Consider the following 23,705-nt stretch of genomic DNA (forward strand, 5'->3'; position numbering starts at 1 on the left):
GCGGTGGTCTCGCGGTTCTAGGCGCGCAGTCTGGAACCGCGCGAGTGCTACGGTCGCAGGTTCGAATCCTGCCTCGGGCATGGATGTGTGTGTTGTCCTTAGGTTAGTTAGGTTTAAGTAGTTCTAAGTTCTAGGGGACTGATGACCACAGCTGTTAAGGCCCATAGTGCTCAGAGCCATTTGAACCATTTTTTTTTGTAGCGTCAAGAACCGCTCGGCCACCCCGCCGGCAATCAGGATCAAATGGCGTCTGGAAAATGAGTGAACGTCATGGTGGGCGGCGATCGGATGATTATGAAAAACAGATGTCGCTCCTCAACAAAAAAAAAAAAAAAACCCTCGATATGAAGGGGGTGATTCAATGCTGTTGCGAATGTGACGGGCGAGAATATCGTTTGTTTCACGAAAAAACGGCGAACGGTGAAGAAACTTCCCAGTGTTGGTGTGTCGACTTCTTCGTGCCAAGCTTGTTGGTGGGATGACTCATTTGTATTGAGTACAACAAAGTTGGTAGATATTTTTGGCTCTCTTCCAAATCTTCACATTCGACACACGTAGTTCCAACAGGATACAGCCTGACTGCTTATGGCTACAGTGAAACGTTCGTTTGGGGATTGCATAACTTCAAGGAATGCTTCAGAAATAAACCATTTTCAGTTGTATATGAACAAGACTGGTTTCGTCATGTTAGACCATATCTTCAAATGCACATCTAGAAGGAAGGAAACGTATAATCCACATTATTATGAAAAACACAGGTAGCTATCCTAATAATGTATGCTCTATGACAGCCAGTATGAAATACTCACTCGTCAGTAAAACATTGAAGCCCTAATAAGGGAAGGGCGCCATTGTTCAAATTGTCCAGCTGGAAAACTGACATGTTAAAAGCACATTTACCTACAATCAAAAGAGAAAACTGAGAAAACAAGAAAAGATAAAAGTCTGCAGCTGGCAAAACTGAAAGACCGTGGTTAAGAAAATACTTCATACCAGGAAGCGGCGGACAACAACCCTAAAACCGCCTCGCCCTGCAGGGGCCACGCTGCTAGTCAATGTGCTCATGTGTGTCGCGGTGGGCACTAGCGCCACCGTACACATAGTGGAGAAAATTGCAAACATTATCGCGAGTGTCCAAATATCATGCGAATGACTGAGGGCCTCGTATCAGAGCTTAAATGTTTTACTAACGTGTGAGTATTTCATGTTGATTGTCAGAGCATAGATTATTAGGGCAGGTATCTGTGTGTGTGTGTGTGTGTGTGTGTGTGTGTGTGTGTGTGTGTGTGTTTGTTTGTTTGTTTGTTTGTTTTCTTTTCTTTTTTTTTTTTTATTTTTTTTTTTTATCGAAACATTTCCTGTCTTGTAGATGTACATCTGATGACGTGGTCTGATGTCACGAAACTGGTTACATGCCTGTAGAAGTTCATATACAGGTGAAAGTGGTTTGTTTCTGGAATATGGATTCTTTCAGCTGTTGTTCTCAACACAAAACAATTTTTCAGGGCCGCCATGATCTCCAGAATTCCGGGATTACTTTTCATGGGTATACCTAAACAGCGTTGTGTACCTGACTAGGATATCAAAACTTGCCCAGATGAACACTCACATTATATAAACTTTTGCCGGCATCATGGAGAACACATTGAACCGTATTGTGCAAAGTCTATTGAATCGACTTGCTGAACGTGTACGGCGAAATGGACGCCAATTAAGTGACGTGGCTTTTAAAAAGTTATGCCTTTCAGTATCAAATAATGTTTTGTTAAGTTTCCCCGATAATTTCAAATTTTTAGTTTTTCCGCGCCATCCTGCTGCGGCATGGGAGAACGTATCGATTACGCACACCTGAAACCGTGAACAAAGAAGTGCAGAGCAGCACCTTTGGGAATCAGAGCCTCACGCCGAGGTGAGGTGGCCGGAGGTGTGACGGCTGGTGGCAAGAAGCGTAGACCGCAGGCAGCCGTCAGCCACGCGGCCACAGTGGCAACAGGGAGCAGGGCGCCGCAAGAGGCTGCGGGAAACGCAAGCCGGTCGTTACGCGCCGCGCCGCGCAGTGTCGCGCTCCGCTGGCCCACTTTGTGGCGCCCCGGTACAAAGGCGGCCGGGGTGCTCCGGTCATAAAATACGTGTGAGAACCGCCTCCTACGTGGGCAGCCAGCTGCTGGTGCACGAGACCTTTTCCCAGGTGCCACTAACAGTCTTTCGGCACGCAGTGCGATATGGCGCGTTTTTCTCGCCGCTCAACGTTTCATCTCAGAGTAGCAATTACAATCTACGTCCTCAACCATTCGCTGGATGTATTCGTCTACAGATTTTACCCTCTACAGCATCCTCTAATACCATGGAAGTTATTCCCTCATGTCGTACGTTGTCGTATCTTCCTGCCCCTTCCTTTTGTCAGTGTCTTCCATATATTCCTTTCCTCGACGATACTGCGGAGGATAGCCTCATTACTCATGTTATCAGTCTATCTAAGTTTCAACATCCTTCTGTAGCACCACATCTCAAACGTTTCACTACAATACAATGCTGTGCTCCAGACGTACATTCTCGGAAATTTCTTCCTGAAATTAAGGCCGATATTTGATATTAGTAGCCGGCCGGAGTGGTCGAGCGGTTCTAGGCACTACAGTCTGGAACCACGCGACCGCTACGGTCGCAGGTTCGAATCCTGCATCGGATATGGATGAGTGTGATGTCCTTAGGTTAGTTAGGTGTAAGTAGTTCTAAGTTCTAGGGGACTGATGACTCCAGAAGTTAAGTTCCAGAGTGCTCAGAGCCATTTGAACCAATTGATATTAGTAGACTTCTCTTGGCCAGGAATGCCCGCTCCTCTTTGCCAGTGCCAGACTGCTTTTGACTTCCTCCTAGCTCCGTCCGTCATTGGTTATTTTGCTACGTAGGTAGCCTGACATTCAGTTTATTGTCGTTCTCATTTCTGCTACTTCTCATTGCAAGTAGGGTGTTCAGGTTTTTATCTTGGTAACGCCACGTAGAGCTCTGTATGAAAATCACTGACTGTGCTGTGTGCAGTCTGTGGCTGGTTGGACTCATTGTTGGAATATTCGCTTGTGTAGTGTTGGGCAGTTGGATGTGAACAGCGCATAGCGTTGGGCAGTTGGAGGTGAGCCGCCAGCAGTGGTGGATGTGGAGAGAGAGAGATGCCAGAGTTTTGAGAGGTCACTATAAGCGGACGACCTGGACGTGTGTCCGCCAGAAAAAGAAAATTTGTAATGACAGATGTCATGAATTGATAGATATATATGATGACTTTTGAACATTATTAAGGTAAATCCATTGTTTGCTCCCGATCAAAATCTTTCATTTGCTAACTATGCCTATCGGTAGTTAGTTCCTTCAGTTGTTAGAATCTTTCATTTAGCTGGCAGATTTGGCGCTCGCTGTATTGCAGTAGTTCTAGTAACGAAGATTTTTGTGGGGTACGTCATTCACGAAAGGTATAGGTTATTGTTCGTCAGGGCTATTCATTTGTAGAGATTATTGAAAATCGGATTGGTCACATTGCGTTGCACTAAAAATGTTGTGTGTCAGTTTAGTGATGATCATAATAAGTAAAGAGAGAAATGTCTGAGTACGTTCAGTTTTGCTCAGCTGTTTGAAAATCAAATAACATAAGAGGTTTTCCAGCACTGTCATTTTTATATTTATCTTAGGGGACGTTTCATCATCACTTTCGTCTTTCTTCGATTTACTCTCAAACCATACTGTGTACTCATTAGACTGTTCATTCCGTTCAGCAGATCATTTAATTCTTCTTCACTTTCACTCAGGATAGCAATGTCATCAGCAGATCGTATCATTGATATCCTTTCACCTTGCAGTTTAATTCCACTCCTGAACCTTCCTTTCATTTCCATCGATGCTTTTTCTATGTACAGATTGAACAGTAGGGGCGAAAGGCTGCATCTCTGTCTTACACACTTTTTAATACGAGCACTACGTTCTTGGTCGTCCACTCTTATTATTCTCTCTTGGCTCTTGTATATTACACATCTGTCCCTATAGCTTACACCTATTTTCCTCAGAATTTGAAACATCTTGCACCATTTCGCGTCGTCGGACACTTTTCCCAAGTCGACAAATCATATGAACGAGTCTTGATTTTCTTTCGGTCTTGCTTCCATTTTTATCCCCAACTTCAAAACTACCTCTCTGGTGTCTTTACCTTTCCTAAAGCCACACTGATTGTTATCTAAAACATCCTCAACCTTTTCCATTATTCTGCACATTATTCTTGTCAAAAACGTGGATGCATGAGCTGTTAAGCTGACTGTGCAATAATTCTCGCAATTATCAGCACTTTCTATCTTCGGAATTGTGTGGATGTTTTTCCGGAAGTCTGATGGTATATCGCCAGTCTCATACATTCTAGACACCGAAGGGAATAGTCGTTTTGTTGCCACTTCCCCATTAAAACAAAAACAGCGATACCTTTCGATTAAATATATCGTATAGGGTCATTCGTATTATGACGATATATAAAATAATATATCGAAGTTTGCAGAACACGATTGTTTTTCACAGTTGAATACGGAGCTGCTGCTTCAGCCTCATCCTTATCTTGTCCAGTTATCCTAGAAAGTATGTATGGTTGCATGAGCTGAAGCAATTCTCAGTGACATGGGATGGCTGCATTCCATTCCTGACGCCACCCCTCCTCCCACGACGGAATTCGTGCACCCCACTTGTCTGCCTCTAGAGTAAGCACATATCTGAACATATGAGATCGTTTATGAAATGTTTGCATATCATGAAACGGAAGCGTGACGAGGGAATCAGACGGACCAGCACAGCGACCTTCGTCGCTAATTCACTGGACGGAAGATTTAACGCACTCGTCAAACCATGCCAGCACGATTCTGGCCTTGTGACACGGGCAGTTCTCCTGATCAAAGACACCCGTCTTGTAAGACAGTGAGAAGGGATGCAGGGGCCCCATAATTATGTTCACGTAGTCCGCAGCTGTCAGTTTCCTAGCACTGTTCCATGGCACCTCAGCTAATTGTCACCCAATGATGCTGTCGAACTGACTGGGTCTGCTTGCCAGACATAATCTTCACACTCAAGATATGTTATATACATTCTCTCTTAATAGCTAAAGTGTTGGTAATTATTTGTATTGCCTTCAGTTTTGCTGTAGTCTCGCTAAATGTATTTGACGCTGTGGTGAGGCTTATAGTTATTTGCTAACAACACACCTCAGTAACAGAAACTACTTTCGGCGGTTGTAGTTTCTCTTCCTGTTACACTTATGTTCGCCACCAAGGATTATTTCGTGAATACGATTCTTTTTTTACGACAGACTTTCTTGTGCGCGTTCTTACTACGACTATCTTTCCTTCGCCTGCTCGCTCGATAAATATATTGACGCAGTTTTACTGTTCATTACTTCCGTTTTTCCAAATTATACTAAAGGGCGTCTGTACATTTATTTGTATATGGTTAATCTTTACCCGCTGCGTCGACCTTCACAGTGGTTTGCAAAGTACAGATGAAGGTATAGAGGAATCATTTTTACGAATTACGCACATATTTCGTTTGACCTGCTGATGTTGTAATCACTCTGGACTGTACACAATGGTGTGTGGTTATTTAAATCTTGAATTGGGCGCAAATTATGAACCATACATGTAACAAATGACGCGGGGTAGATACAGAGTGCGAAGTTTGACATCCAGAAAGTGAGCCTCATCAGCTAGCTTATCAAATGGTACTATTTGGAACTAAACATGGTGCTCACACAGCCTCTTCAACACAGTTTGTATGTGTGAGCAAAGATAACACAATCATAACTTTCTGAAAGTAATAAAATGGCTCTGAGCACTATGGGACTTAACTTCTAAAGTCATCAGTCCCCTAGAACTTAGAACTACTTAAACCTATCTAACCTAAGGACGTCACACACATCCATGCCCGAGGCAGGATTCGAACCTGCGACCGTAGCGGTCGCGCGGGTCCAGACTGTAGCGCCTAGAACCGCTCGGCCACCCCGGCCGGCTGAAAGTAATACCAAGATTCATCAAGATTCTATCTTTTAACTCCCTTAATATTTTATTTTAATTTTTTTTGATTACCGCACTAGATTGGTTCAGTGATGATCATGTTATGGTTCACGAAACGAACGCCGCGCGGGGTAGCCGCGCAGGCCAGGCCGTGCTATCACGGTTCGCGCGGCTCCTCGCGTCGGAGGTTCGAGTCCTTCCTCGGCATGGGGGTGTCCTTAGCGAAAGTTAGATTAAGTAGTGTGTAAGCTTAGGGACCGATGAGATCAGCAGTTTGGTCCCATAAGATCCTACCACAAGTTTCCAAAGAAACGAAACGAACGAATGTTCATGAGCCATGTCTCGTGCCCTCTCAGGTGACAAAAAATTATTTAATGCAACAACAGACGGGTTTGTCCAGTCGGTGCATTGAATAAAAGAACGTAAATGTATCGAAGTGTCAACAAAATGTAAGTTCATTTCGATGTATCAACACTACACTTCAGTGTACAGTATGTCATCCATCCTTAGCGGTAATAATTGTTTTGTATTACAAAGGCTGCGACGTTTCTGTCACATATCGCTACGTAATTCATGGTTAATTTTATTTAGAGTGAACTGAGCGTATTTGATAGGAGAAAAGCATTGCCTTTTTATAAATGGGAAGGTGCTCTCCCGATATGGTTTCTGGATCCCCTTTGTCGGCAGGAGGCAGTCAGTGAATGTCATTAGGAAAGCGAAGGTCCGCTGGAAGCTGGGTACTTCTCAAGGAAGTAAGGCTATGGCGTCGTCCATGCTGTTGTCGACAGTGCCGGCTTCTCTACTAGCCCTGAGTGGAAGGCGCCGTACAGTCACTACCATCCCCAGAGAATAGTTGCGCCCGATATTTTTGCCTATTCTGTTCAGACGTCAAAGGGCGAGCCACCGAGACACCACCCGACCACAGTGGGGGTCCGTTGCTTTCACATAGCAGAGCCTCCTCTATCTCCAAAGAAGTAAAGGTCTACGACCCCGTGACAGAACACTGCACACCATACAATAGCTTTAGTACTGCGTAATGAACGCTGGTGAGGCGTAGTAGAATTTTACTTGGTCCCTCTAACGCAACATATTCGTAGTACACCCTTCTTACATACAGGTGCCAACATCACAGTCTATCTGTGGCAGTTTGTAAAGCATAATGTTGTTGTTGTTGTGCTCTTCAGTCCTGAGACTGGTTTGATGCAGCTCTCCATGCTACTCTATCCTGTGCAAGCCTCATCATCTCCCAATACCTACTGCAGCTTACATCCTTCTGAATCTGCTTAGTGTATTCGTCTCTTGGTCTCCCTCTACGATTTTTACCCTCCATGCTGCCCTCCAGTACTAAAGTGGTGATCCCTTGATGCCTCAGAACATATCCTACCAACCGATCCCTTCTTCTAGTCAAGTTGTGCCACAAACTCCTCTTCTCCCCAATTCTATTCAACACCTCCTCATTAGTTATGTGATCTACCCATCTAATCTTCAGCATTCTTCTGTAACACCACATTTCGAAAGCTTCTATTCTCTTCTTGTCTAAAGTATTTATCGTCCATGTTTCACTTCCATACATGGCTACACTCTTACTGGTTACAAAACACTCCCTGTCAGTTGTCACACTGTCACCATAGTGTAATATGCACTCACAGTGACCGCACCATTCCATTGCAACTAAATGTCCGTTACTGCTCGACAATTGTGCTGTTTCTTCCCACCCAATGAAAATCTGGCACGCTGGACATCCGCAACCGAGAAGCATGATAATTAACTTAGAGATCCGCTTCAGTCGTATTAATTTTTATTCAAACAACGACCGGTTTCGGGATTTTAAAATCCCGTATTCAGGTGTATGAAATTATGAGTTTCGACCTCCGGCGTGACTTTCCATACAGTAGTAGTTGGCGTTCCTACGGTGAGACTGCCCGGCGGCAGTCTGTCTCCGCCAACATGCAATGAATGGAGCTCTAGCACTGACCTGGTCGATCGCTTTTTGTGTGTTACCAAAGACAATTTCATACACCTGAAGATCGTATTTTAAAATCCCTAAGCCGGTCGTGGAAGCAGATCTCTCTAAATTAATGATTGAACATGTAGTAGGCTGCCGACAACAACTTCAAACCCTGTCCTAACTTTTTTGTTTCCATTACTTCTTCACTCTGTTAATTGTTCAAATGGTTCAAATGGCTCTAAGCACTATGAGGCTTAACATCTGAGGTCATCAGTCCCCTAGACTTTGAACTACTTAAACCGATCTAACCTACGGAAATCACACACATCCATGCCCGAGGCAGGATTCGAACCTGCGACCGTAGCAGCAGCTCGGTTCCGGACTGAAGCGCCTAGAACCGCTCGGCCACAGCGGCCGGCTTGTTAATTGTTACTAGCGATGTGGGTGAGGCTTTCGCATATTTTAACTCATGTCAGTCACCTAAGGAATTTGACTGAAACTGACCTCAGGCAAAAATTCCATCGTTTACTCCTGGTACTGGTATAATTCTATTCCTGACTCCGCAAGCAATCTTGTGATTGGTAGTGGTGGCTCCGTTTTCTGCTTCTTTGACGAAGGTGCATAGAAGTAGTACTATCGTTATACTTCTTTTTGAGTCTCACTACATAATAATAACAATAATAATAATAGTAATAATAATAACTTAGCATAACACTACAACTATCAATACAGCTGTTCAAATCACCTTCCTGATAGAGGCCGATGTGGTATAATCGGACACCGGCGTTGTTCCAGACAGGAAGATACTTACGCTGAAAACTGAATATAAAATTGTTGAGGCTTTCGGGGGTGCTTGTTGATTTATTGTCTATTGGCTTTTGTCTCGCGACCTTCGGCCGACGTTTAATGATATACTGACCTTTCTCCGTACGAGTGGCTGACATTGTCGGTCACCATCGATTTCTGGTAGCAATGCAGAGTGAATCTTTGATAATGTCAGCAACTCGTGCTGCCGAAAGGTCAGTAAATCATTAAACGTCGACCGAAGGTCCCTAGACGGAAGCTAATAGGCAGTATGTCTTTTGTAGACTAGTTGTCGTGATCTTGGAGAACGTAATTGGTTTAATTATCATTGTATGGTATCACCACCAAGTAAAATGAGTGGGGCAGTGGAGAACAGCAACAGCAACAACAATAGTAGTAGTAATGGTAGTAGTGGCGACATCAGGTTTATAACAGTCTCCACGATTTTAATTTCATCGTCTTATTTTGTGATTCAAGAAAGAGATCTGGGTCTTTTTTACTTGAATGAAATCCGTGAAGTGCCCAGTCGGCAAGCAGTGTGTCTAGCTTGCCGATTTCTCACGTTATTTCAGACGTGTCTGCCGCCGATGTTCAGTGTAGCATCACTTTTTTTATGTATGACAGATGCCGTTGGCAAGGATTTTGATATATTCCAAACTTGTGGATGTCCAGTAGGTATTTTACGTTGCCCAGCTCCGTCGCTCTGGCCTCAGACGGGCCAGTCGAAACCGACCGACTGCCTTGTCTTCCTCATCAGTTGCGTCATTTGGATGTGGTTTTGGAAGGGCGTGGGGTCAGAATACAAAAATTTCTGACTCAAGTAACTCCTCAATTTTTACGTTGCCCGGGAGCGAATTTATGTTGGGGGCAGTATGGCATTTTATGTCGCGAGTAATGCTTTCCGTTGAGGCCGATCCTGCCGACAGAATGTCATTTTACTTGTCTATATAATGCTGCAAAATGCAAAGCACGTTCAACATTTGCAGCCATTCCCATCTATACCACATAAATTATATATTGCGCTTCCATTTCTCTACAACTGTCTGACATGGCAATATAATTCTTTGTCTACAAGAGGAACGTCTCGAATAGTAGAACCTGTTGATAGCTTACGTCATCTGTTTGAACTGCACACGTTTCCACGTAATTTTCTGACTCCAGGAGAGCTGGCGCAATCACTTCCGCCGGCCATTGTGGCCGAGCGGTTGTAGGCGCGTCAGTCCGGAACCACGCTGCTGCTACGGCCGCAGTTTCGAATCGGGCATGGCTGTGTGTGATGTCCTTAGGTTTAAGTAGTTATAAGTCTAGGGGACTGATGACCTCAGATGTTAAGTCCCATAGTGCTTAGAGCCATTTGAACCATTTTGAACTTCCACCCCCTCCCCCTTCCCTGTCAGCATGGTTTATGTTTTCAGGCCTACTCTACGGGATTTTATAACGAAATCCGATGCGTGCCTTCTACTTGGTGGAGGTCTTGGACCATGTTTCAGACAATGTGTCATTGAAGTATTTTAGAATCAATGATAACTCTTGCTGCTTGACATGTCCGGTCGGTCGCAGCAGTGACGATCAGATTTACCCCCTCGCACATCAAATATGATCACTGTAATGAATTGGTGGCATTGGTTTCACCTCACGTTGTAGTTCAAGCCTCAGTTATTTTTTTAGTTAATGTATTTTAATGGCCTTCGGTACATGCCCATACAGCCATATCAACAGTCTACCGTCAGACATGACAGTGGGAACGTAACTACAACACGACATCCAGTCCCCGAACGGGGAAAATCTGCGATCCGATCGGAAATCGAGCACGGGCCCCTTCGGTTAGCAATCTGTCACGCATATCGCGCAGCTACCGTGGCGGACAGAGCATTTTTTTTTTCTTCTTGATCCACAAATGGAAAGGCTCGTCGACTACTCTTGGTTTCACCGTTGTTCAACCATTTTTCTTTGATGTTCACGATAGCATTATACAGCCGACCAGCTTCATACTCGTTCTCAGGCATCGGATCATAATAATATCAACTTCGTCAGAAACATTTTCAGTGTTTCGGCCGGTATTGTCGCTAGAATCATCATAAAGCTTTGGCTAATCACTGTGTGTTCATTAACACTCTTTCCCATTTGTCCATAATTTGTTGAGAATAGGAATGCTACATTTTCCCACGTTGACCCAATGACGTCGTCAATTACGATTGCAGTGGGAACGGGACCATCGAGATCGCACAGTGGATAAAGAGAAACGTGTCACCTGGTCGGCTGAATCACGATTATTGTTACACCAGGTCGATGGTTGACTCTGGATACGCCGTTATCCAGGCGAAGGAATGCTCGAAACGAGCACAGCACCGCGGACGGAGGCCGGTGGGGGCAGTAGTATGCTATGGAGAACGTTCACCTCGGATTCTACGGGACCAGTAGTAGTAATCGAAGGCACGGTGACAGCATCGGACACTGTGAACATTACTGGGCATTACCAGCATCCGTTCATGTTTTATGTCTTCAAAACTGAACACAATCTCGACCGCAAAGAAACATCTATTTTGTGGTAACCGGTTTTGGTCAGATTTGACCATCTTCAGACCTTCATACCAAAATGATATATTTTGTGGTAACCGGTTTCGGTCAGATTTGGCCATCTTCAGACCTTCATACCAAAATGGTATACGGTGTTGGTGAATGTAGAGAGTTATAACTACACGAACGTGAACCGCTGAGTTATAACACCCGCTCCATTCACCGCCACCGCCTACCATCGTGATATGGGGGTCTGAAGATGGTCAAAAATTGACCGAAATCGGTTGCTACAAAATAAATGTTTTTTCAATCCAGACTGTTTGTGTCCTTTTTAAAATAATTTATCCCATACCGCTGTACTCAATCAGAACTGTTCTCAAAAAAATACTTGACGCCTTCCCCTTCTTCCAGCAAGATAGCTGCTCATGTCCCAGACTGTTTGTGTCCTTTTTAAAATAATTTTTCCCATACCACTGTACTCAATGAGAATTGTTCTAAAAAAATACTTGATGCCTTCCCCTTCTTCCAGCAAGATAGCTGCTCATGTCCCAAATTGTGATGCAGTGGTTTGAGAAGCTTAAAAGTGAGCTTACATGTATGTCTTGGCCACTAAATTCGCCTGTCTGAACCCGATGAAACAAATTTGGGACGGTATCGGACGCCAACTCCGCCCCCACGACCCACGGGCCCGTAATTACCGGAAGTAAGTGACCATTGCGTAGACATCTGATGCCACATAAACCAGAAACTTACTAATGACTTGTCGAATCCGTGCTACGTCGAATCGCTGCTGTATTGCATTCCGAAGCTGGGCTAACACGCTATGGCCCAACATGCTATTAAGCAGGTGGTCCAAGTACTGTGGCTGATGAATGCATAATTTGTAACGGTCGACTAGCCAAATAAATTTGACCTTCAGAGATCATCGAGTGTATTCGAAAAATTGTTCAAAGATACTGACAGCTTTGTCATCCACCCAAAATACAACCTCATTACTTTCTGCTACTAAGAAAGTGACAGTATATAATGACGTTTTATGTTTCACTACCTGTACCAGGCCACGCGTTGCTGTGGCTCAGTTAGAACGAAAGGAGAGAGCGCGTCTCAATCTTCTCCTCCTCCTCCTCCTCCTCCTCCTCCTCCACCTCCTCCTTTCTCTGTCCATATCCTACCCTGTCTTTGTCCATCTCCTCCTCCTTGCTTACCCTCTCTCTCTGTCCATCACCTCCTCCCCCCTCTTCATCTCCTCCTGCCTCCTCTGTCCCTCTCCTCCTTTCCGCTCTCTGTCAATTTCCTTCCACCCCTCTATCGATCTCCTCCTCTCCTCTCTCACTGACCTTTAGCCTTGTTTATTGTTATTGGAAATTCGGATTCTGTTGTCTCACTGTTTAGTACAGTGTAGTTTAAAAGCTGAATTAAATCGGTCAAAAACTATTCAAGATGTTTGCTAACAACTTTTCCCCATATGTACATATTTACTACAGTAACGTGTAAAAAATTTGAAGTAAATTGGTCAAGAACTGGTAATAACGTTTCGCTTTTGTATATTACATATTTCTTTACATGGTTCAAATGGCTCTGAGCACTATGGGACTTAACTTCTAAGGTCATCAGCCCCCTAGAACTTAGAACTACTTAAACCTAACTAACCTAAGGACATCACACACATCCATGTCCGAGGCAGGATTCGAACCTGCGACCGTAGCGGCCGCGCGGTTCCAGACTGTAGCGCCTAGAACCGCTCGGCTATTTCTTTACGTATTACATGTACTAAAAATAGGCATACGAAAACGCATACGTATTCGAATGCAACGTCGTGTAAGAATTTCAAGTCAATCGACAGAATTTTTCGAGCACAAACAAATGCAGGCTGAATTTTTATGCGTAAAGCTCAGCTGCCCATAAACACAACATGGCACTGAAAAATATTTGTGGCAGAGTTACATGATGTGTGAAACAGTGGAATAAAAGTTCTTAAACACTAACGTGATTTCCAATCTAAGTTCTAGAATGTCTGATCAAAATTATCTTCATGTCTGCTTGTACCATTCAATAAAGTTTCTTCCTGTTCCACCCGCTAATCGAATATGGGGGCTTGTTCCCCTCTGTAGGAGATGCATTAGTCTACTTTTATCTTCATGGTCACTGCGGGATCAACTTCCTGAGGGCTGAAACACTGGTGCAGTTGCCAGCCTGAAAGATGGTCGATGGAATTTAATAGTGCGTTTTTCGCAAGAAATACCTCTTTCTTCTATTGCTTGCCGGGAGCACGGGGTTATCTGTCGTGGTGAGCTTTGCACCTCTCGCTCTCACTTCATACGTGGCAATGCCACAGCACATGGTAATACGGCTATCACGCTTCGCGTCAGAGAGGTTCAACTGTTTAAATTGTTAAGGTAAACGGGAAATATTTTTCGAGTCCATATTTCCATCAGTAAGATCAACGATATAATTTTCATGTAGCTATCTGTAAATAACGTTTCTCTACGGCCTAGTTCTAGGTGTAATACTTTCCTTCGGGAAAACAGACCTTGGTGCTGCAATTACCATGCGGGGAAGCAGGTTTTTCTAGCACGCTCATTGGCCGCCGTTCTGCTACTTACTTAGGAGTCACTTTTCCAAGCTGAACCTGCATTCAGAAGTCTACCGCAACGCGAAAGAAAAAGGCAAAATCGTGACCAAGTATAGTTGGATTTAAGAATCGCTGCTTAGCCACAACAGAATTAAGGTTAAAGATCTTTTTCTTCTTGCAGGTCCGCCATCTGCCTCTTTCCCGTCGCCGACGTTTACTTCAAGGTATGTACAATAATTTTTTAACAAACTTCCTGGAAAAAATAGCGATTTATAGCGTCTGAATATGTTACTGTTGCAGAACCTGAGAAGCGCTCTAGTACAGGAGTACGTGCAATCAAATATGACATACTATTTAGTTGATATTACTAAAGTGATAATGTGCTTCTACAGTTCCCTCTCATTTTGTCCAAAAATTACATTGATTACAAGTTAAAATTTAAATCGTCTTTGCATCATGTATGTCACATAAATTTTATTCGCCTATGAATGAATGGTTGAATACTACTTTAGTATCAATTTTGACTTGTAATCTGTTTTTATTATTGGGAAGAGAGAGAGAGATAAAAATGCAGATGGAATTATAGGAGGAACTGCCTGTAATCCATAGGTGTTGCTACACGAAAAACGTTACTGATGATTCCACAACACTGGTGAAACACATTTGCTCAGACGAAAACGATTGCCGGCCGCGGTGGCCGTGCGGTTCTGGCGCTGCAGTCTGGAACCGCGGGACTGCTACGGTCGCAGGTTCGAATCCTGCCTCGGGCATGGGTGTGTGTGATGTGCTTAGGTTAGTTAGGTTTAAGCAGTTCTAAGTTCTAGGGGACTTATGACCTAAGATGTTGAGTCCCATAGTGCTCAGAGCCATTTGAACCGAAAACGATTATTGTAATAAGACCGGAAAATATTTGTAGTGAAAAACGTATATTATCGGTAACGCCAGAGAAACGGAAAAGAAGGAAGAAAAGCAGTAATTTGGAATGACAATCGTGGATACAATGGTTTCACCAAATAAGATTTCAATTGCTTGCGACTGAGAGTTTTATAGGAAGAGATAACTATAGTATTTGGCAGTTAGGTATGCGATGTATTTCAAATGTCCGTCTCCACTACAAGTAAAGAAGTCGGAACAAGCTAAAGCACGTCTACGTAGATTCTGGCGTGTTTCGACGAATATAATTATTGAAGACACTGTCGACAACGAGCCTCGAAAATTGTTCGTCAGTAGAAAACTACGTGTCAAAGATAAGTTTAACGTCACAAGAATTAAGCGGCTTGAACTCTGAAGGAGAATGGATTGGGTGTGGTCTACTTTCAGGGCTCTGACAAATATAAACGCATGATTACGAGCTTAGAAAATTCAAACTGGCCAGGCACGGGAGACTCCTCAAAAAAATAAATATCTCCACTGACATAAGCTTATGCGACTCAGATTGTTTTTTGTCGGGAAGTTGCTCAAGTTCTTGTTTGTGAGCGGAATCAGTGGATATCAGTCGGAGTCGCGCCAGATAGATGGCTGGTCCAGTCTGCTCTGGATGCAACGATGTGCGCGGTAACTGCCATCTGCAGATGCTGCACATGCCTACACACAGCGTGGAAGCCACGCGATGACTGCTGCTGCCGCGCACGCACGCACGCACACACACACACACACACACACACACACACACACACACACACACACTGATCGCCATCGCCGCTTGGTAATGAAATGCACACATCTGTGAGCCTGTCAGCTTTCTGTTTGTCTCAGTAAACAGTTAATGGGGACAGTACAAGACGCCATCAAATAGACACCTTCGAAATCATTGCCATTGTATTCATCATCCGTCCCCCTCATTTCCGAAGACAAAAAGCTCCGATAAGAGAATAGCAGACGTGCCGAAGTAGCCTTCGATTACCCATACATCAGCAAGTGCAATCTCCAGAAATCAGCGAGACTGAAATCCAGAAACTCACCATGGAAACTTGGTAATAACCTCATCAAACCAAATTTCACCGCTGATCAGACATGTCGTGAAGAATGGGTCTCTTCAAATCCCACCTGCCTAGATTTACTTAAAAATCAATGCAGAGCTCGGTCTGTTAACAACTTACCAAGAAAGGAATGGCTACCATTAAAAAGAATTAGAACACATCACGGAAAATGTAAATTCCAGTTTCACAAGTGGGGAAATGCTGAAAAAACATTCTGTGACAGTGGCAATGTGCCACAAACCATCCACAACTTAGATACGGAGGGTCCAACTAGAAGATTTGAATGAACAATGCAAAATGTACACATTGGTACCGACGATGATATGAATCGGCAGCAAACACTGGACCGTGCCTTTTTAACTAACCAAAATGTTACCTACAGTGTGATCTGTAAATATTGTATGTAAGCTTTTGTTAAGATGTACATATGTCGAATGTGCTCTTATTTTGCCTCAAGAAATATGGGTGATATGTCACGTGATGGAGAACATGTCTTGTTTGAGAGAAATTGTTCACCGACTCTTCGGCGACGCTGGGCGGCAAAGAGTAGGTTTTTGCGACGTGTTTATTCATTGTGTGTTCCGTATTATCCAGTCATCTACTCCGTAAGAAAGGCGGCAGACCTTGCAGAATTAAAGTTCCTGGCTCCCTTCTAAAATATCTTTCTTCGCTTAGAAACACGAGTTATTAAGGTGTTCTTGTTGAAAATGTGGTGGGATAGGCAGTTTGCAGCACATCTGGTTAGTAGACCTTGCAAGTTTGGCGAAATCTCGTCGTCCCAAGGCTGGCAAATATTGAAGGACGCCCAGCGTCGCTGCGAAGCGTCAGCGAACATTTTATCTCTTAGAAAGTTTTCCCCGCGATGTGATGTATCACCCCTAGACAATTGATGCAAATACTTGAAAAAATGGCTTTGAGCACTATGGGACTTGACATCTGAGGTCATCAGTCCCCTAGAACTTAGAACTACTTAAACTCACTAACCTAAGGACATCACACGCATCCATGCCCGAGGCAGAATTCGAACTTGTGACCGTAGCGGTCGCGCGGTTCCAGACTGAAGCGTCTAGAACCGCTCGGTCACAACGGTCGGCTCAAATACTTGAAAACATATGTACAGGGTGATTCGTCTGCCCCTACAGATAGGTTTTACGCAACTCGCAATGCTTTCAAAACCCACACGCGAGATTTTCATATTCTCTCTCTCGCTATATGCAAAAAATTAGTCTTAAAAAGTTACCGGAACTTTTAGTAGGAAATTTAATGTAATTGTATTTTTTACTGGGAGGCGTTATCGCTGGAAGCCATGGTTTTCGAGTTATTCCAGAAAAACGCTTTTGACGGTCTCTTTTGTACGTTTTCTTGGATAATTCGAAAAAGACGCTAGTGTAATCTTATCACAGTACAAAATTTAGCTACATTAAATTTCCTATAAAACTGTCTGTAGGACTAAGGGTTTGTGCACAGCGAGCGAGAGAAAACGAAAATACTGTTGTGATATTTGAAGACATTGCAATGTACAAAAAAACCAGCTGAATCAACCTGTATAATGTTAAATCACAAAAAATTGTCCTTCCAACCGTTATTAATTATTAATGGAATGGGTATATTTGTAAAGGAGAAACGTAAACTCATTTGGTTTAGAGTTCAAAGTAAAGTATCAGTTTAAATTGTAAAGAAAATTAACAACCAATATAGGTGCTGTCGACAGTAGATCCCTGTTTGTCGAGCAGAGCCAGATATAAAGTGCCTACGTTGCACTCCTGTGACTAGCACACGTCATCAAATTATTTTTACCGGTTGTGAATGCGGTACTGAATTATTTTTACCGGTTGTGAATGCGGTACTGAATTATTTTTATCGGTTGTGAATACGGTACTGAATTATTTTTATCGGTTGTGAATGCGGTACTGAATTATTTTTACCGGTTGTGAATGCGGTACTGAATGATTTTTACCGGTTGTCAATGCGGTACTGAAGTACATTACTTTAATTGGTCCATCTGATTACCATTGCTTGTACATTAATGTGCTGTTTCTAATTAACAAGCTAAAGTTAGCTAACCAAACTGCACAACAAGACAAATCAATCAAGGTCTAAATGATCTGACGAACGCTACCCGTAACAAAAAGTACACTGCAGTAAAGATAGGCATGCTTAGACGCGGAGAAAATGCGGACTCTACAGCAATGAATTAAGTGTTGTAAGGTGACCATCTCCTCAGACTCCTCTTATTTTTATTAAAACAGATGTAATTAATATTTAACATAAAATTAATATGTGAATTTGGTCCCGGGGTATCCGTTCCCTTGATAAAATTCTTTGATTACAATAGCATCATGACTCGCTCAGAAAAGTAAAAGTTTTGTGATCGTCAGAGTATCGTGTGAGAATGGCAGTTTTTGCTATTGTGGCTCCATGCGTGAAGTTCACGAGATCGGAACTGACAGGGAAGTGGAGACGCCGTGCTAAGGGTACGTCATCGGGGCGGTTGGAAGGCGGCGATAACGACAAAGGGACGGAAGAAAGAAAGAAACAGAAAGAGAGAGAGAGAGGGAGAGAGAGAGAGAGAGAGAGTGGGGGGGGGGGGGGGGCTGCAGAGGCGACAGACAATGGGGTGCGGATGCGATCGGCGCTGTTTGACAAACTTTTTTTTTTTTTTCCTTCTTCTTTTGAGTCATCAGTCCTCTGACTGGTTTGATGCAGCCCTCTAGTACCATGGAAGTTATTCCCTGATGTCTTAACTGACATCATCCTGTCCCTTCTTCTTGTCAATGTTTTCCATATATTCCTTTCCTCACCGATTCTGCAGAGAACTATCTCATTCCTTACCTTATTAGTCCTCGTGATTTTCAACATCCTTCTGTAGCATCACGTCTCAAATGCTTCTCTTCTCTTCTGCTCCGGTTTTCCAACAGTACGTGTTTCACTGCCATACAATACTGTGCTCCAGACGTACATTTTCAGATGTTTCTTCCTGAAATAAAGGCCTATCTTTGATACTAGTAGATTCTCTTGGACAGAAATGTCTTATTTCCGGCCGGCCGATGTGGCCGAGCAGTTCTAGGCGCTTCAGTCTGGAACCACGCGACCGCTACAGTCGCAGGTTCGAATCCTTCCCCCGGCATGGATGTGTGTGATGTCCTTAGGTTAGTTAGTTAGGTTTAAGTAGTTCTAAGTTCTAGGGGACGGATGACCTCAGATGTTAAGTCCCATAGCGCTCAAAGCCATTTGTCTTATTTCCAGTGCTAGTCTCATTATTATTTTCTCCATGTTCGGTTCGTCATAGGTTATTGTGTTGCTAATTCTGATGCAAAATTTCTCTCTGTTCTCATTTTTGTTACTTCTCATTAATTCCGTCTTTCTTTGATTTACTCTCAATCCATATTTCGTACTCATTTGACAGCTCGTTCCATTTAGCAGATCTTGCAATTCTTCTTCAGTTTCTACTGGGAATACAATGTCATCAGCGAATCTTATCACTGACATCGTTGCATTTTAATTCCACGCTTAAACTTTTCTTTTATTTCGTTCATTCTCTCTTAGATATACAGATTGTAGGGACGAAAGCCTGCGTTTCTGTCATACACCCTTTTTAATCCGAGCACTTCGTACTTGGTCTTCCACTCTTATTATTCCCTCTTGTTTCTTGTACATAGTATAGGCTTATATTACCCATCTTACCCCTATTTTCTCGTAATTTCGAATATTTCCCGCCATTTTACGTTATCGACTTGTTTTTACAGGTCGACAAATCCTATGAACTTGTCTTGATTCTCTTTAGTCTTGCTTTCATTATCAACCGCAACGTTAGAATTGCCTATCCGGTGCCTATACCTTTCCTAAAGCCAAACCGATCGTCGTTAAACACATTCTCAATTCTCTTTTCTATTCTTCTGTATATTATTCTTGTCAGCCACTTGGATGCATGTGCTGTTAAGCTGATCGTTCGATAATTCTCGCATTTCTTAGCTCTCGTAGTCTTTGGAATTGTGTGGATGATATTTTTCCGAAAGTCAGATGGTATATTACCAGACTCATACGTTCTATATACCAACGTGAATAGTCGTTTTGCTGGCAATTCCCCCAATACTTTTAGAAATTCTGATGGAATGTTATCTATCCCTTACGCCTTATTTGATTGTATGTCTTCCAAAGCTCTTTAAAATTCTGATTCTAATACTAGATTCCTTATCTCTTCGACAACGACTCCTGTTTTTTCTTTTATCAAGTCATGTCCTCCTCCCCATAGAGGCCCTTAATGAGTTCTCTCCACTTATCTGTTCTGTCCTTTGCATTTAACAGTGGTATTGCCACTGCACTCTTAACGTTGGAGCTCTAGCTTTGTTTGGGCAGAGGAGGATTTGACTTCTCTGTATACTGAGTCATTCTTTCCTACTCATTTGGTTTTCGATTTCTTCACATTTCCCATTCTTAAGTAACTTGTATTTCAGTATTCCTGAATTTCCCTCAACTTTTTTTTTCGATCAACTGAACGGTTTCCGCTGTTATCCGTGGTTTCTTCAGAGTTACGTTCTTTTGTGCGGACAGTTTTCTTTCCAACTTCTATGACTGACCTTTTTAGAGATGCCCATTCCTCTTAAAGTGAACTGCCTATGAGTTGTGCCTTATCGCAGTAAGTATAGCCTGAGCCTCGAAAACATTAACAATTGTGAAACTCATGGTGATGGTGCACAGCGTAACGTTGTTCACAAAGATGGTACAGTTATGTATTAACGGTTGGAGCCGAGAATATGTGATTAATAATAATAGTGATGATTGGTTGCTTAAAAACGAATACTATCATGGGCTTCTTATTTAGTATAATCATTTACCACGAATATCACGACAAAAATTTAAAGTGGCGTCACCATCATGAGAGCGAGGCACATGATGATGACGATGACGATGATGATGACGATGATTGGTTTGCCCAATCTTTACTCAGTACAATCTCGCCACTTTCATGAATGATGATGAAATGATGACGACAACACAAAAACAGCCGTCTCCAGGTGGAGAAAATCCCTAACGTGGCCGGGAATCGATCCCGGGACCCCGTGATCCAGAGGCAGCAACGCTGGCCACCAGACCACGAGCTGCGGATGAGGCACTTGCTTAGAGTTCGCCCTCATGATACGGGATAAGACAGAGCACGTTATTTGCATGGTCTGGGAACAATCACTGCAGTTGTAGAGAATAGGTTATTACATACTTTCAACATGAGACACTGGGATGCCGTATTCGAGAATAAACAGTGCTTGCCGCATATTCCTTTACTAATATTATGTCGTCGTATTGTAACAAATTAAAATTGTTATGCAACAAACGGTCGAGTGACATTGAAATGGCTATAAAAGTAGGAAATAGTTTTTGATAAAACCAAATATTCGATAGTATGCAGTTGATTTATGCTCCAGAATTTAAAAAAGACATAAATAAATAAACAATTCATGTTTTTCACAGTCAGCTTTTCATTTAGTAACTTCAATCGAATTATACTGTAAAGATGTTCAGCAGTATAAAAATAGGTGAGCTAAATCCTTTGGTCACGAACTCGTGTTGGACAACAAAAAAATGAAAAGAACGCCCATATTATTCCATAAAGAAAGCTGACAGATGGAAATAGAAAAAAAGCGAATAATTAAAGAGCTACGGGAAGTGAGAATAGGAGGAAGAGGAAAGTTCGGGTTTAATGTCCCGTTAACGACAATAATTGGAGTCACGAACAATGGCGGTCGAGTTTAGGGTAGTTTTGCGCGTCTGCATCACGCATTCTGGGGCAACCATTGAGCGTTCAGTACTGTTCTCAGCCTGTTGCTGTGAATATCGTTACGCAATTTTTATTCCATTCGTCACGTGTTGTCACGGCTGGTGGGGACGGTAAGTGACAAATTCTGCACAATCAAGCGAGATAAGTAATTTGCAATATATAGGTTTGCTTGAAGCGCAGATCACTTGTGTGCCCTTACCGCAACCGTCGCAGTCCCCACCCGTTTCTTGAGCTGCACGAACCGCAATCGTTCGTGGACCGGAGTACAGATAATGAAAAACTGACCACAAGCTAAAGGCATTATCTCTGTATATGCCTTAAGTAGTTTAGGGAAAACCAGTTAAGAGCAGATGAGGGTCTGAATTACGCTCATCCGGAATGGGGATACAGTACCTCAAGCACTGCATTGCCTCACTCGTTAAATGACGGAAGTGACTTTACGTTGTACTGTAATGGCTAAAACCTAAATAAATGAGATTATCAGATACATTCACTAAAGAAATTCGTCTCCATTCATTACCAAAGTTTATAAAAGATGCAGAGGCCATATTGCCGAGATGTCACTTGGATAAATTTAGAGAGAATTCTCATTAAAAGTGTGATTAATAAAAATACATCCTTCTCTCTGACCATTGTTAAAGATATACTTACAGTTACAAAAATTCTAAAGTTTTTGATCGTCAAGACAACAGAAACTAATTACACGTTGATAGAAAACTTCCACGAAGGGCGAGGATGTAGTATCGAAAATCGTCCTGTCACAGTTTTAATGTGTCACATGCGATCATTGCTGTAATTATTGTGCTTAAAATAAAGGTACTAATCCTTAGAAATACCGATTATGTCTTTTTTAATGTTGCAGACCATCGTGGCAGCATTAGTAACGCAAAACGTGTATTGCATTGCACCACCACGAGTAGTGACATTTAATTAAATCGGACACATTTTGGGCCCTTACAGTCACGCACTCACTAATGAGCTTCGATTGCAGTGTAAAATCACGCATTGCTGCTTTAGTCGGAATACTTCGCTACTGTGTTTCTTCCACCTGTGTATGACATGTCAAGTCTGCCAGCGATTCATGTTCATTGTAATGAATATGTGTTTGCAATCCCACGGTGTATTTATTACGTAAAGTGTACCAGCTGCTTGTCGGATTACTGCACCTCGCGAGACGAGGCGGAGAGGCTGACAGTTCGTAATACTGGGCCGTTTTACTCCCCCAAGTCAAATGTCAACGCACAAGACTTCGTTAGTGGCTTCGGCTAAGGATGGATGATTGTTTCCAGTCTTTACGGAGTTCTACATATTATACAATGAAAATAATTACTGATCTTAATAGCTAACTGAGACAATAAGATTAATGTAACTCAAAACCAAATTACATCTACATACAGGTTAAAAACAAAATTACAAAACACACATAATCTGCACTCTAGATTATTGTTTAACAGTAAATCTCAAAGTACGAACTATTGTATTCAAAAGTGTTATATGAACAGAGTAATAAAATAATGTTGTAGTATTTGCAGTCTTCAGTCCGAAGACTGATTCGATGCAGCTCTCCACTCAAGCCTGTCCTGTAGAATCATCCTCAACTCTGCATAATTACACCCGTTTGAACCTGAGTACTGTAGTGAAGCCTTGTTCTCCTTATACGATTTTTACGCCATACACTTTCTTCTGTTACGAAATTTACGATTTCATGATGGCCCAGGATATTTTCTATCAAGCGATCCTTCTTTTAGTAAATTTGAGACATACTTATTTTTCCTAATTCGGATCAGTACCTCTTTGTTATTCGATACATCAATGTAGCTACTGCACTTTCCTGTGGTACCATATTTCAAATGTCTGTTAGTCAACATGAAGCGCTCATGTTGCCAGAAGACGTCATATTGGAATGACAAAACTGGTTGTCAAAATAAAATAAAATAACTTCTCAAGACGTGCGGCTGTGTGGCGATTTTACATCGTAAATATTTCAAATGCTTCTATTCTCTTCTTGTATGAACTGATGAATTGTTTATTGCCTACATTTCGCTTCTCCACAAGGCTACACTCAAGACACACACGTTCAAAAAGT

General features: G+C 42.6%; 1 protein-coding gene across 2 annotated transcripts in view; it reads left to right on the forward strand.

Annotated features, from left to right (window-relative positions):
• The window catches only part of LOC126473771 (tetraspanin-9), a 523,722-nt gene that overhangs the window by 300,091 nt on the left and 199,926 nt on the right, over window positions 1–23,705 (forward strand). For both annotated transcript variants that reach the window (XM_050101035.1, XM_050101036.1), the window contains exon 3: window positions 14,049–14,091. The gene's annotated coding sequence lies outside the window, so the exon portion shown is untranslated. The remainder of the gene's footprint in view (window positions 1–14,048; window positions 14,092–23,705) is intronic.

The sequence above is a fragment of the Schistocerca serialis genome, chromosome 4 (assembly GCF_023864345.2).
Source record: "Schistocerca serialis cubense isolate TAMUIC-IGC-003099 chromosome 4, iqSchSeri2.2, whole genome shotgun sequence".
Classification (NCBI taxonomy): Eukaryota; Metazoa; Arthropoda; class Insecta; order Orthoptera; family Acrididae; genus Schistocerca; species Schistocerca serialis.